We start from the raw sequence: 15,278 nt of genomic DNA on the forward strand, positions 1-15,278 counted from the left end.
CCTCTAGCGGACTCGGAGTCTACGGAAGCAGTCGTCGCAATGGAAAAGTATAGGCTCCGCGACGTCCTCGAGCTTTACAAGCCCCGTATCGTCACCCTAACAGCAGAAACAATTTATTACGGTCAGTTCGCTTGCAAAGCGGAATCCACTGATCGCAACTGCAACGAAAATTGAATAACAACGCGCGCATAAACAAAGATAGAGCAGTTTATTATGCGGTCTCAAACGCCTCTCAGGGGATGACACGCGTTTGAAACGCGTCTGGGAAGCGGAAAAAAGGCGTTTAGCTACTTGAACTACGTCGTAATCGTTAAAACATGCAAAAACGACATGTTAATATTATCAGAGCAAGCGCACGAGCTGCTGGAGCATAAAAACAAAACAAAAAGTAAGGACAAAAATGAACGTGCAAACACTTACCGAACTTTGCAGAAAAAATGGTGTCGCCATTCCCGACGAAAATAAGAAGAAACGGGAAAGAGAAGCGAACAACGGCGAATAAAACAAAGAAGCTAGCAAAAAACTGTTTCAACGACGACGATCGTTGCGGCGCTTATACAAAAAAGGAAAGAAAAATGGAAAGCAGCAAATGAATAGCTGGTCGTCGCCACCGGTGTTGAGTTCACGACAAACAAAGCGGAAGCAACAGACGAAACTAATGAAAAAAGAAGAAAGCGACCCTTTTTTTTTTTCAGCTGCTTGTTGTACATTTCTTTATTTGCTTTCGCGGCGTAGGTACGAACTAAAAACAAAACAGGGGAAATAAATAACGTATTGCAGCTCACACTGCCCGGTAAAAAAGAGTCGCAGAAATGTTTTGGTCGCAGGCTATCTTCTATATGTGCTAGCAGCAACGTTACTAAAACACTCAGTTGGGAAACTCCCATAGAGACAGCTTTGAAAAAATGGCCCCAATCTGTCTCCGAGCACCGAGCTAATGACGAACACAACGCCACCATTTCTCCCGCAGCGGCCACCGGAAGAACTGCACGTGACTTGTATTTTGGCTTGAAAACAGATACAGCGGTAGAGGTTTCAGGGGCGCCACCCCCGTCTCCCCGGCGGACACGCCGCGTTCGACTTGTGAAGTTAAAATACACCTAGGGCGGGACGCGCTACCTGAAAGGCCCGCTGAGGCATGGTTGTATGAAAACAATACTAATTATTCCGCAAAACCCTGCGAACTAAAGATGATAAAAACATCACGCGCCCACCATTTGGTACTAAACTCCAATAAATTTCATACAAAAAGAGTCTTTTCCGTTTGTTTTTACGCAAAAACAGGCTTTCAAAAAGCTCGAGGTGACCATAGTACAGACAAACGAAAAAGAGTGGCGCTGTTGTCGCATTTAGCTCGGTCTCAGTGGACGCCAGCGGCCCAGGTTTCGGCGGCGAGTTTCCCAACTGAGTGTTTTAGTAACGTTGGCTAGCAGTGACTAACCTTTTTTTTGCTTTCGAATTTATTTTTCCAGTGACTTTGGCGGGTTGTTCGTTAGCTCGCTTGACGAAGCAGTTTAAAAGTGCATTCAAGTACTTGTTGACGTAGGTGTCCGTAGGTCGATGTAGGAAGCAGAAGAAAGATTTTCCACCACATCCCACAAACGTGTTCTTGAATGCGGCCGGTTGATCAACAAACGATGACCCGTAGCAGACGTGCCGGCCGGAGTACACAAATAAAATTCGAATAAAAATGGGTAACGAGCTTACACTTCTTAACATATTTAATAAATATCAAAAAGCACGTATGACGATTTTGGATTAGAAACTCAATCGAAGGCGAAAATAGGAGGTTATCGGAGACGACAGGGGAAGAAAACAACAAACACAACCGCAAAGTTGCAGACGGCCCTCAAAATGCCCGGGCCTAGCGCAGACGAACCGGGGGTAGTAAGCGCCGAAGCGAAGGAAAGGGAGTAAAAACTAAGCCAAACAAAGCAAGGATACGCGATTTGTTTACACGTCGGGCAAAAAAAAAAAAGCAAAAAGCAAACAAAAAATATACACAGCAACATATAAGCAAAAGGAAGAAATAACGCGGCAGAGTGCCGTCGCCTCAAAAATGAAAAGAGTGGAGACGGTTCAACGGGTGTCGGCCTTTATCGTAGAAGTAAAGAAGCAGCGAAGCAGAAGATGTTGGTCGTCCCCGCGCTAACAATCGGAATTTGTGCACTGTAAATAACGTGACTGAAATCATCGTTTTTCGCGGGGCTACGACGCTCTCCCCTTCTTTCTTTGCAAGCGCGAGAAGTCTGCTTTTTTCGTAACTCCGCTTTTGTTAATCTATAATCGCGTCAGCTTTGCATATGCACAACGCCTTCTTTCGGAGCATACTGACATCGCCGTAACGTACGTGGTTCGAAATTGACTTCTGCTTCTTCATCCGGAGACGATCTTAACGGGATTAGCCAGCTCGCCTGTTCGACGAAACGGTTATAAGCAAGACACTCATGAGAAATGGGAATTGCAACGACAAAACGAATTGACCGATAAGAACAATAAAGTTGAAACGAAGCTATGTTCTGAAATGTTTGTACATTTCCCTTTTTCACGAAACAGCGCGAAGGCATACATTCGTGTTTTGCTTGGCTTACATAAGTTGTGACAGAATGTTTTCTTCGGGAGAACTCCGAAATTGCACCCAGAAAGCTGTAACATCTTTCCCACGGGAAGAGAATGTCTTTCACTCATGAGCTGGCACCCATTTTTTAACTTTCAAAGCAGCGAATGTCCGTGACAATTTTTTTTTCGTTGGTCACCTCGCACGGAGATAGGCAAAACCAATGCATTTGGGAGAACTTGCCTGCCAGCCGAGACTCCGAGCTCGCCAGGGGCGCTGCAATCACTTTTCGCCCATTTTCCGCGGGAGTTGCCAGTATTGGCTTCCACGGTATTTGGTTCCACTGCTCTACCTGGGTTGGTGAGCACAGCCCCTGGCTCCCCAGGTAGGGGAGTCGACCAATGCGCGGTCCAAACGGCTGTCACCCGTAACGGGCTGCCTGCTCTTCAGGTGGTTGTGCCAATGAGGAAGGACCAGAAGCGGCGGCAGAAGGGAAAGTCCCACCACCTTGTGAACCCAGTCTTTGAAGGCTGGGCTCAACTTGGATCTCGGTAGAGGCTCTGTACAGAAAAACACAAAGTGGAGACCCGAGGCGTGAGTAGGAGCATACGAAGAACAAATAATGCATGCAAAAGCGAGGGCAACTATAAAAGTAATGAATGCAAAACTAGCAAATATTCTTAACCTGAAAATTTTGTCATTGTCTTACCTGGAGTCCTAGGCTTGCGATTTTCCTTGTGAGGCACTGCCCAAAGTGAAACAGACACCCCTTCGTCGTGACCCCTCGGAACTGCTGCTCGCAGCTTGTTATACACCAACTCATGTTTACAAACAAACCGGAGCGCCCCTAGCGGACGTCACCGGCGCCGCGCGTGCGCCGTGGATGGTGGGCAAGAAGCCCGCCGTCGCCCATAAACAGACCATTGAATTGCGTTGTTGTCGGCGTCGGTGGGAGTCCCCGTGCTCTTTTTCGCGTTGGAATTGTTGATTCTACGTCCTCCTAACAATGTCTGACTACTTGAGCGGCTTCAGCAAAACTATCGAGGCAAAACTTTGCGTGGATAATGTGACGTGCGGCGATTCATTTTACGTGGACGCCGCAGATTGGGCGCTAAAGCCTGACTCCCACGTCGAGATTCTGCTCGCTATTTTCAGTCGCGACGTCGCTCGGACTGCAAAAGCGTGGACCGTAGCTGAGATGGATACTGAAAACCTCAAGTAGGATCGGGCATTACAAGTCGGTGATGGCCACTGGTAACAATGATCAACAACTTCTTGTACCTGTTTACACTTAGCCGACTTACCCCAACCAACCTTCAAAAGTGTTTTGAGGCCTGCACTTAGTTCTTATCGCAATTACCAGGTGAACGTTTTGTTTACGAGCCGCTGTCGTTTGAACGAACTAACGACAAAAAGCAGCCAAGTTTGAAAGAGCAGACGACAGTTCCAGCGCACGCGCAATGGAGTACGGGCAAGAAGCACCGCGTCCCGCGTCAACAAACCATTCGAAGGTCACGTTGTCGGCGTCTGTGTGAGTCTGCATACTCTTTTTCGCGTTGGAGTTGTCGATTCTACGTCCTCATCGCAATGTCTTACCACTTCAATCGCCTGAGCGAAATTATCAAGGCTCGTTACGCCGCTAAACTTTCCGTAAATAATTTGACGTGCGGCGATTCATTCGCATGAACGCTGCAGAATGGACGCCAAAACCCTGATGAGATTTTTGTAGCTATTTTCGGTCGCGACGTCGCTCGTGCTGAAAAAGTGTAAAAGGTAGCGGCGATGATCGACATCAATACTGAAAATCGGAAGCGGGAACAGACAAAGCGTAACAAGTAGGTGACGGTCACCGGTACCAATAATTAACATCTTGTATCTACTGTTTACACCGAGCCTACTTAAGTCTTTTGAGGCCTGCAATTACTTCTTATTGCAATCACCGGGTCAAAGTTTGGTCTACGGGCCGCTTTTGTTTGAACGAGCAGACGACAAAAAGCAGACAACTTTGAAAGAGCAGACGAAAGTTCGAACGATCAGGCGACCGTGTGAATTTGAAGGCGCACTGAATCCGTGGGTGGTCCGGACAACTTGGGGGTTTTCTCTCGGTCATGTTGGAACAAAGCAAATACATCTGGCGACTACAAATTGTGGCCCGCACACGCAATTGTAGTTCGACAGCGTCAGGTTTGCCCTTTTCACGGCTGCTATCCACGTTCTCGGACGAACGGAGGGTGCAAAAACACCTGAAAACTGATCTTCAAACCTTCCCAGACTCTCTTGGTAAAGCCCCCATCGCAGCATTTTGACGAGAAGGCAGGTTTTTTGTCTCGTTTCTTCCAAAGGAACACAGGAATGCATGTCTGGCACGGCGACTTCTGCCCACCGCCCGAGACCGGAAGTGCGTCCGGCGCGCCACCACCGCGGCGTGACGTAGGAGAGTTGAGTTGGTGTATAGCAGCCTCATCGAAGTCGAAGTTCGTTGTGCACCAACTGACCCATATCGAGGCGTCAGGGCGTCCCGGACGACTCCAAACAGTTTGTCGAATGTGGCCGACGACTTGTTCGCCAACAGTGCCGCAACCAACGGTACTGCCTCCCCTCGTACAAATTCAGGTATAGTGTATAACTGGCAGAATGAGGGGGGGGGGGGGGGGGGGGGGGGGGGGGGGGGGAGGTGCAGTGCTCGAAGGTGCCGTCGCATATCCAGTGGTAGGAGCCATGCAGCGTCTCGATGTCCAACGGGGACGCCAGCACCACCATCTGCGGTACCGTCTCTTGGTGAAGCAGGAGCGTGTCGGTCAGGCCTTGACTATTCCTTGTTACCCAGGTCTTGATGAGTTCCTTCCAGACCGTGGATGGCTCGCCAACGTCTTGTAGCGTCGGGTATCGGCCATCATTTTTTCTGTAATACGCGGATCGGACATTCCCACAAATATCAAATGAACATTGAGATATGAGGTAATTTCTAACAGTTTCCACTGGGAATGTGCTAGGGGTGTTGTTGATTTTTCGTTCGTATTTTCTTTAAAACTGAAAATAAAATTAATTAACGTCATCTTATACTAGCGAAAGTATCATTCGAAACACCGACCTTGATGGTCGTTAGGGCGCGGATGTGACGCTACAGCACATATATTATAGTCCAGGGGTTCTCAAACTGGCTGGTCTCTTGGCTTCCGCGAGCGCCCAAATGCATATTTTGTATATTTTTATATATTTGTATATCGATATTAAGTGTATATTTTCGATTTTTGTGATAGCCTTGTGGTCAAATGTAATTTGACCACAACACACAGCAACGATTCAATCACCAACAATTGAAACGTCAATCATCTCAGAGACGATGAGAGCAACCTCAAAAGATAGCTGTACATTTCAGCTTCGCGCCAAAAATAACCAAGTTTTGATTTCCCTCGTAAAAGTGAAAATGTGTTTGCGGCGTGAATATTGCGCGAACAAAATATCTCTTTCGACAATAATACATGATTCAATCGGACAATAAAAAGAAAATATTTTTTTTTTACTTTGGTGTTTTTTTTTAAGTTGGAAATTAATTAAATTAAATTAAAATAAAGGATGACACCTTGTGAGGATTCGCAGTTTGGCAGATGTGCTCCACACTCTGGTCCATGAGGAAGAGTTGTCCACTTTCTTCTAATTTCAGCCGGGGAAGGCTAATATATTTTAGCTGTTCTGCCTCTTTCTTACTACGACATGCCAGGCAGACGTAGTACTTTACGACCGATGATGACGGTCCCTTGGAAATGTAGTTTCCACTGCACGTAATCTTGCGCTTCGTGGGCTGCCAACCTTCTACGGCAGAAACCACCAGTAACGGTTTCCTTTTCTCGGAAGACACCCACTCGAAGTCCGTGATCTCGAGTATGGTGATGTTGCGTCAGCCACCAAGTTACCAACTTTCGGCTCATCTTTTTATAAGGTCCAGAATAGTCACGAAACCGTGGTTGACGTCAGCGTTTTCTGGTTCTTTTGTAGAGGCACTTCCACAAAAGAGTTCCTGCGTTCTTGTCTTGGCTGTCAAATGGTAGCTGGTAGCGTATGAAGTAATGAAAAAAAAAAAGTGTCAACGGATTACGTCGAAAAGCAGAAAGAGCAAGCTCTGCTAAAGAGGTTACCTTATGGCGAATTCCACTGGTCGTTTTGGAGCGCGCCGGGATCGACTTTTCTGAGCGAGCCTATTTCACTGGGCGATCGGAATCGAGACCGACGTGTTTCACTGGTTGTTTTGGATTAGCTCCCGCTCCAGATCTCGATCTCGATCCGAGAAAAGTCACTCCCACGATTTCGGCGGATTCAACCAGAAGCCAGCCGGGCCAGCCCTCGGCGCACACACGTAACTTCCTTTCTCGTGGGGCATCTCGCCTGATCCCGCCCATCTCGCCACAGAAGAAGAAGCACGTCGCAGGCTGGGCTCCTAGATTGTCTCGACATCAGAAGAATTCGTAATGGCCGCTTGCTTACCGCTTGGCTCGACAGCCGGTTCGCTTTCCAGGAAGGAGAAGAGAAGGTATTTGCCGCGCTACGGGCATTCCGGCAATCTTTGCTGGAAGCGCCTGAGCCATTCCTGCCGTTCGTGCGTCGAACACGTGTTAGCGCCACGATTGCGAAAACGTCTTCGGAACGACCGTGGCGGCCGCAGAAAGTGGATTCCCGGGCAGTTGAATGACGGGAAGGCATCCGCCGATCCCGGAGTAGTGGTCATGTTCCACTGGGGATCCGTAGGCGGCGCGACCCCGTTCGGATCATGTGCTCCAGTCCGAATCTGGCCAACTGATCCCGGCGCGCTACAAAACGCCCAGTAGAATTCTCCATTAGATTGGGGAAGGAGAGGAAAAAGTGTACAGTGATGTCGTGTTACTTTATGGACACCTCCGTTTCCACTAAAAACCGTTCATAATATGAGTTGTCCATAATAACGAGACAAAACTTTGGCTATTTACCCAGTTTGTCTCCTGAAAAATGTGTCTAAATAGCGGGGTTTCTGTACTAGGGAATAGACCCTTTCCGAAATTCAGTCTGGCCACTTTGATCACAATCATCATCATCTGAAAAATGGCATATGAGCCATACCAATGGCGGCTTTCGATCTACTGATGAAGGAACATGTTGGAGATACTCCTAAGCTGAGGATTCAAGTCCTATACATTCTAGACGTTAGCGCGTTGCGAAACCGGAATTGAATGCAAGCGCTGCGTAAGTGTTCATTTCTCTAATTCCAGCCCAGTGAACCTGTTAGTGGCACAAAATCGACTTCGAAACCCCTTGACTTATAGAACTTTATCAAGGCGTCTGTCTGGGTTGGCGCTTCGTTTTGACTGGTTGCATCGTTGTGGGAATCGACACTGGAAGAGATGATCCAGAAAAACCTGGATAGCGAAAAGTTTATTCTCGTCTGCCGTTGACATGCAAAAGTGACGGTGCCCGATAAAATACTGCAGGCTACAATTTCATTGCCGCCATTCGTATGGCAAAAGTTAAACCGCCATTTCAGCCACCAGATGGCACTGAATTTCGGAAAGGGTCTATTGTAAAGAGACTTCATGTGCGCTTTGCTAGGGTGATGCCACCCTTTGTAATACCACTCGCCGACAAACCATCAGCCATTTTGGTCCTCGGCGATAATCCGTAGGCTTATAACCCTCCCGGAAACAAGCACCTTATCTCACAAGTACGGAGCAGCGTTGTGGAACCCACGGAGGGAGGATTAGCATTTCCCCCCTCGGATGGGAGGATCGATGGACACAAAGGCCACTTTCCGTCGCACGGGGAAACAATGAGGAACAAAATGGCGGTGGACGAGGGTGTGGGAAAGGGAAACAGGCAGTTGGCATCACCCTATGCGAAGCGCACATGGAGGCACCCTAGGGAATTGTAGTAGACCGTCTCCGCAGCCCGCTAAGCACCCGGATAACGCTCCGTAATCCGCCACAAGACCTTGAACTATGCAGACAATGCTGGCGGCGCACATGCGCAGCTGCGGCGCTTCCTTCGGGGATACCGTAGCGGAGGAGAAAAACGATCTACTACAACTCCCAACGAGACGTGACTTTAAAAAGAAAAGTGCCAACCGTCATCCTCCGGTTCGTCCGTCTCAGAGCCTCTTATACCCCTGTCAGACGGCAGCTAAAATGGCATTTACGCCAAATGACATTCAGGTTTTCAAATGACATTCAGGATGGGACCTGCCAGACGACAACTAAAATGACATTTAAGTGATGTCTATTACGATTGTGATCGGAAATTCGTCTCGTGCACGTAGAACACGTTTTCGTCAATAAACAATTTTAACACGGCAAAACACTTGTTTTTGTGTGTTTTGTCTGCTGGGGCAAGAAAATATAACAAAAAACTGGGATAGAAAGTTGCGCTCACTAGTTTCTGACGAAAAAATAAAGCGAAGCGTGGGGCGAAATCCATTAGTCAACCTAACGTCGTCATAAGCCGATCCGTAAGCCGAGCCTCCCGCGCTCCGCCACTACAGCTGTCGGCTTGCTCGCACAGTTCTTTCGTTAATTTCGGTAGTGCTTGCTTGCTCTGGTTGTCCCTCACGCTCGATCTTCGGCTGCCGTGCTCACTTCTACGTCTGCGAGGGATCCTGGATGCCGTATTGCGCTTCCGCCGTCACTGTCACGGCGGTATGAATTGATCTTGGTTCGAGCGTCTCCCCTGTTGAGAAGGCCGCCCATCATCTTCGTCGTAGAAGCATTCCGCGAGCTTCGGTTTGAAGACAGGCTGCTTGAAGACGCGGTACGTTAGTAGGTACTACTAACGTACCGCGTCTTCAATCAGGCGTTTGGCTGATGCCGGCGATGTGGATGTGTGTCTGTGTTACATAGAGTGCTTGGTTGGCCAGGTGACTTGCGTGCACCTAACCACCCCAGTGACAAAGTGAGTCGGCGCTGCAAAGCCGTACTCTCCTGCGGAGGACAGAACCATCGCCAACTTGCTCGTCGTGGGGCAAACCACTGCCAAGTGATCGCATCCCTCCGACGCGACTGGCCGAAGATCGTGAGCGCCGCCGCGACCGCTGAACGGTTAAACACACACGGGATCACCGAACTGCCCCAGGACTCCCTCAGGTCATAGAGAATCGCTGTAGGAATGCCACCTGGGACATCAAGTTTCAGCACCAGCGGCTACCAAAGCACAATAAAAATAGTAAGTACCCTTTTTGCAAAAAAAGAAAAAAAGTTTGACCCAGTAGAAATAATATCCCTACATGTTTTTTTTTTTTGCTCTTAGAAAATGCAGGCTATCTTGTTTCAAACTCACAAAATTAAAACGAAAAAAAAATTCACTTGTCTTCCTTTTACTGAATGTCACTCAAAACTAACTGATATGGCTCCTGTCAGCATTCTAAAGTTATTCATTAATTCGCTTTAATGTGAATAAAACAACTGGATTGATCATCTTCCCAATTGTGCATCCTTGATGAGGTGAAAATGACTGAATAACTGTTTCTAGATACAAGACAAGAGTGCCAGCTTCTAGCACTGTAAATACTATGTTTAGAAGCTATAGAATGTTTGCCATTCTGTGAAGTTTCAAAGAAATGTTCCAAGCTAGCTGTGTGGTGAAATTTTAACTGCTCTGCTTCTCCATTGAATATCCAATTTTAAGAATAATATGACTAAGGTGTAAGATATTTTATGCCTAGAGGACTGATGCATCTGTTGCAATGTTTCTATCCAACTACAGTGATTCCTCTGGCTCTCCTAGACCACTGCTACCAGTTCCAGTATCTCAATGTCGGGATGCTGAGGCAGTGTCGTGACCATGTTCCAGAGGTTGGCACTGGCTAGCACTCGGGAAGCCCCAGGCACATATGGCCAAAGTCAATGGGACCGCCGTGTCCCCACGGATCCTGTGTAACCACGTGTTCCTGATAACATCCAACATGCTCGAACCTTGCCCAATCCAGGACATCATCTTGTGCACGTCGATCGGTCAATTCCGTACATGCGACAACCCTCCCAGACTTCTCAGCATCACTCCCAACTTCTTGTAGTGATGGATAAATTTCAGCCTACTACTGACTTGGAGAGTTAGAGTGGACACAGGGGCTATGGTTTCATTTACTTCATGCGTGAGTGAAGCTATGAGCATGAGCATGTTGCCCTGAACGATGCTACCACTACATGATCGTGCATGCTTGGTAGCGGCATTGAAAGCCTGGATCTTGCACTTAAAATGAAACGGAATCTTGCGTCGTGAGTGTTGTGTGTGTGCATCTGGAAACATCGGCGAGTCAGCAGAAGTCAAGCCAAGGCGAGTCAAGCTGGTTTTACCGAACTGTTTGTCATTTTGGGGACTCGTCGTAAACCATGTGCCTCTTGTCTAACTCCTCTTTTCTGCACGGCCAAGTCGGCTGCTTGAATAAAGATTTGGGCAACGACGGGAATGAAGAAATTCAAACTCCGAGGCATGCAACCACACTTTTTTGAGCAACGACAGCTTCGTGGCAACTTGGCAACGACGAGAGCATATGGCGAAAAAGGATGAGCCTAACGTTGTCATCATGGGGCGGCTGAGACATCTCGAAGAGTTCGACCCAAAAAGATTGAAGCGTGGCCCCTGTACCAGGAGCGACTAAACTTTTTCTTCATTGTGCACAACATCGTCGAGGAGTCCCCAATATGCGCAGTCCTGTGTAGCGTTTGTGAACCGACAATCTACTCCGTCGTATGCTTGTTGTGTGTGCCAGTGGACTCCCTATGCGGACATTGTGTTGGAGCTCACCGCCCACTTCACACTGTGCCTGTCAGTGATTGTTCAGTGCTTTGCGTTTCATAAGTGCAGCCAACAGCCTGGAGAAAGCATCGCCAATTTCGTCCCCGCCCCGTGCCGCTTCTCCGAACACTGCAACTTTGGTGAGACCTTGTCAGCCATGCTATAGGACCGTCTAGTGTGTGGTGTCTTGGACAAAAGGGTGCAGCGTCGTCCCCTGGGCAAACCAGTGTTGGAGTTCAAAATGGCGTTTGAGGCTGCAGATCCTTTGCCTCTGTAGGATTTGCAGCAACGACATTGATTTCCGTCAACAGCTTAAAGGGGCACTCAAGTGGATTCTGAGATTGTCTATTTATTGGCATAACTCAGTCTATGGGCTTTAAGCATCCTGAAAAACCCAAGGTAGCATTCAAGGGCCCAGCCGGTTTTCATATTAAAAATCCAATTAAAGATTGTGGCACGCCACCCTTTCTGTGCCGTAGCGCAGAACTCCAGGGGGTGCCACCGGACGGGAAGGCAGCAGGGGAGGGCACGCGACAGCCAGTCACGAGTGACGGCTTCGCGGCGGCCTGATTTTTCAAAGGCGCACATGTTTGAAAATTTAGTGCGCTGGGAAGCCATTATTCGTAATTGGCTGTCACGTGCCCTCCCCTGCTGTCTTCCCGTCCGATGGCACCCTCTGGCGTTCTGCGCCACGGCGCAGAAAGGAGGGCATGCCCCAATTTTTAATAGAATTTTAAATAGCGAGATTGGCCGCCCTTGTATGTAATTTCGGGTTTCTTAGGATGCTTAGAGTCCATAGATTGAGTTATGACAATAAATAGACGATCTCAGAATCCACCTGAGTGCCCCTTTAAGACGATGACCGCCTTCTTTATTGAAAGTAGCTACCCACTCGGCGTTCTGCGCAATGCGAGTAGTCGCGTCTCGTAACATTTCGCGGCACGACGCCCTATTTCCCCAACCAAGATCTAAACCACCATGCAGCCCCCTTATCATCACGTTCCATCCCTCCATATCCAGGCTCAGCAAACTAATCATGGAGACCACTTTCCACCTCGTAAACTCTACAGTTATTTCTAAAGCATCCGCCCTAACTTCCTATTGAAACCCAACTTACGATCCCTTCCACTATGCAGCAACCACCCCGAAACCCCCTCATCTTTATGTTCCATCCCTCCATACCCAGGCTCGGCAAACTAATCATGGAGACCACTTTCCACCTCGTAGACTCTACAGTTATTTCTAAAGCACCCACCCTAACTTCCTATCGACAGCCCAACTTACGATGCCTTCCAGTACACGGCAACACCCTTCGAAACCCCCTCATCTTTACGTTCCATCCCTCCATACCCAGGCTCGGCAAACTAATCATGGAGACCACTTCCCACCTCGTAGACTCTAAAGTTATTTCTAAAGCACCCGCCCTAACTTCCTATCGACAGCCCAATTTACGATACCTTCCAGTACACAGCAACACCCTTCGAAACCCCCTCATCTTCACATTCCATCCCTCCATACCCAGGCTCGGCTAACTAATCATGGAGACCACTTTCCGCCTCGTAGACTCCAGAGTTATTTCTAAAGCACCCGCCCTAACTTCCTATCGACAGCCCAACTTAAGATCCCTTCCAGTATGCAGCAACCACTCCGAAACCCCCTCATCTTTACGTTCCATCCCTCCGTAACCAGGCTCGGCAAACTAATCATGGAGACCACTTCCCACCTCGTAGACTCTACAGTAGTTTCTAAAGCACCCGCTCTAACTTACCGTCGTCAGCCCAACTTACAATCCCTTCTAGTACACAGCAACCACTCCGAAACCCCTTCATCTCTACGTTCTGTCCCTCCATACCCAGGCTCGGCAAACTAATCATGGAAACCACTTCCCTTTTCGTAGACTCTGCAGTAGTTTCTAAAGCACCCGCCCTAACTTACCGTCGTCGGCCCAACTTACAATCCCTTCTAGTACATAGCAGCCACTCCGAAACCGCCTCATCTTTATGTTCCATCCCTCCGTACCCAGGCTCGGCAAACTAATCATGGAGACAACTTCCCACCTCGTAGACTCTAAAGTTATTTTTAAAGCACCCACCCTAACTTGCTATCGACAGCCCAACTTACGATCCTTTCCAGTACGCAGCAACCAGTCCACAAAGCGTCAGACTTTGCTCCCCGGTACCACGCCGTGCGGCACTCCGACATGTCTTGCGTGCGAACACACGGGCCCTCCTCTCAACCTGCCAATGAGAATTTCTCTGGCCCTTAAGAAGTGTCACAAATATTAGATAATGCTGCTCTCCACCTAGTGAAGGCAGATCTGAGATATCATAATGACCACTGTGCCCAGTTACGCCAAAAGCTCACCGTCGCTAAAAGACTCCTCAAGTCCCTTGACTCATCTTTCCATTCTCACTCACACAAACTTGTCAACAAAATTCTTTAGTCAACTCGTATCTCTATGCCGATGGTCTCGCCTGTAAATCAAGGAAACTAGACACTTTCTTGCCCCGAAATCATGAGGCTGCCGTCCAACGGAATGATGGTGTTGCCATACTTGACGATTTACCCCTCACTGCCCCTGAACACGTTATTTTATCAAAGGGCCTGTCCTTCGTCCCTGCACTTCAAAGCCGATCTGACCCTTTTGATCTGTCGTCTCCCCTTTTAGTATACCTGAAGAAGACCGTTTGGTTGAAATGTCATTCCACTTCTTTCCTTAGGCACTTCTTTTTCCCTTCATACCTCTAATAATATACTAACAGTGCCCGGCAGAACCCCACATCTTTATATGGAAGAGCTCTTGAACGGCCTTGAAGAAGTGTAGGCTATTTCGGATGACATTCTCATCGGAGGACAAACGGGAGCTGAACACGACGATAGGCTGCCAAGGGTGCTGCAGCGCATCCAGGACAACGGCCTGTGTCTGAACGCTAACAAGTGCGCTTTCCAAGTCGAGGAAGTATAGTAGCTGTGGTACCGTACCAACAAGGACGACGTCAGTCCTTCGGCCGAAAAGGTGAAGGCCACCAAGAAAGCTTCAGAATTGACGAACAAGACAGAACTAAAGTCATTCTTGGGAGCTCTGAACCTCTATGGTTGTTTTTTGAAGGGGGCTGCCCATGAGTTGGAACCCTTTATCGCCTTCTGGATAAGGATAAGGTGTGGGCCTGGACGAAGATGGAAGGAGAGGTGTACAAGCGTGCCAAGGGTCTGCTAGAATCCTCAGATGTTCTAACACACTACGATGTGTCACGTCCCATAGTGCTGGCCTGCGATGCCTCTCCGTCCGGGCTGGAAGCTGTACTGAGCCAAGTGGGAGAAGATGGCATTAAAAGGCCTGCTTCGTCGGCCTGTTCTGGAACTTGTGGCATCATCACCGACATTGTCACTGGTATCTTAGGGTCACTACCAGTGGCAGCCCTGATGCTGGCTATTGCACTGTCCTTTTCAGCCCCACAACATTCTTTTATTGCGGCTTTTCCAAAGGTACCTCACACAGGTTGCGCTTTCTGGAGTGCTTTTGCATTGCACGTCTGAAAACAAGTGAGGAGAATGTCACATAAGTGGCCATGGCTGCAAGAAACTGCACTTGTTATTTAGAGGCAGTGATCCCAGGAACTTATAGATTTTTCTGTAATGTAGCCAGATCACTTTGCCTACTTCTATGGTGGCCCCCAGCAGCAGATGTTTTCTGGAACATGTAGATATCTTAAGTAGCAACTGTGCAGCAACTGTATTCAATGTATATGTGCAATACCTTATCAAACGATTTTTGGGATGTTTTGGAATAAAAATGTGCACCTATAATGTAAACACACGTAGCTTATTTAGCTTTGAAACAGAATGGGATTCTCCAACATCAAAGAAAGCTAGAAATAGACACATTCAGAGACTGACTTTATGCAGCATTTATTATTTCATTTTGGAGCACGTCAATGGGAATGTAAAAGCCGGTAAAAGGTCACGGTGG

This window comes from Ixodes scapularis, unplaced genomic scaffold, assembly GCF_016920785.2.
Source record: "Ixodes scapularis isolate PalLabHiFi unplaced genomic scaffold, ASM1692078v2 PGA_scaffold6__148_contigs__length_123643588, whole genome shotgun sequence".
NCBI classification, from domain to species: Eukaryota; Metazoa; Arthropoda; class Arachnida; order Ixodida; family Ixodidae; genus Ixodes; species Ixodes scapularis.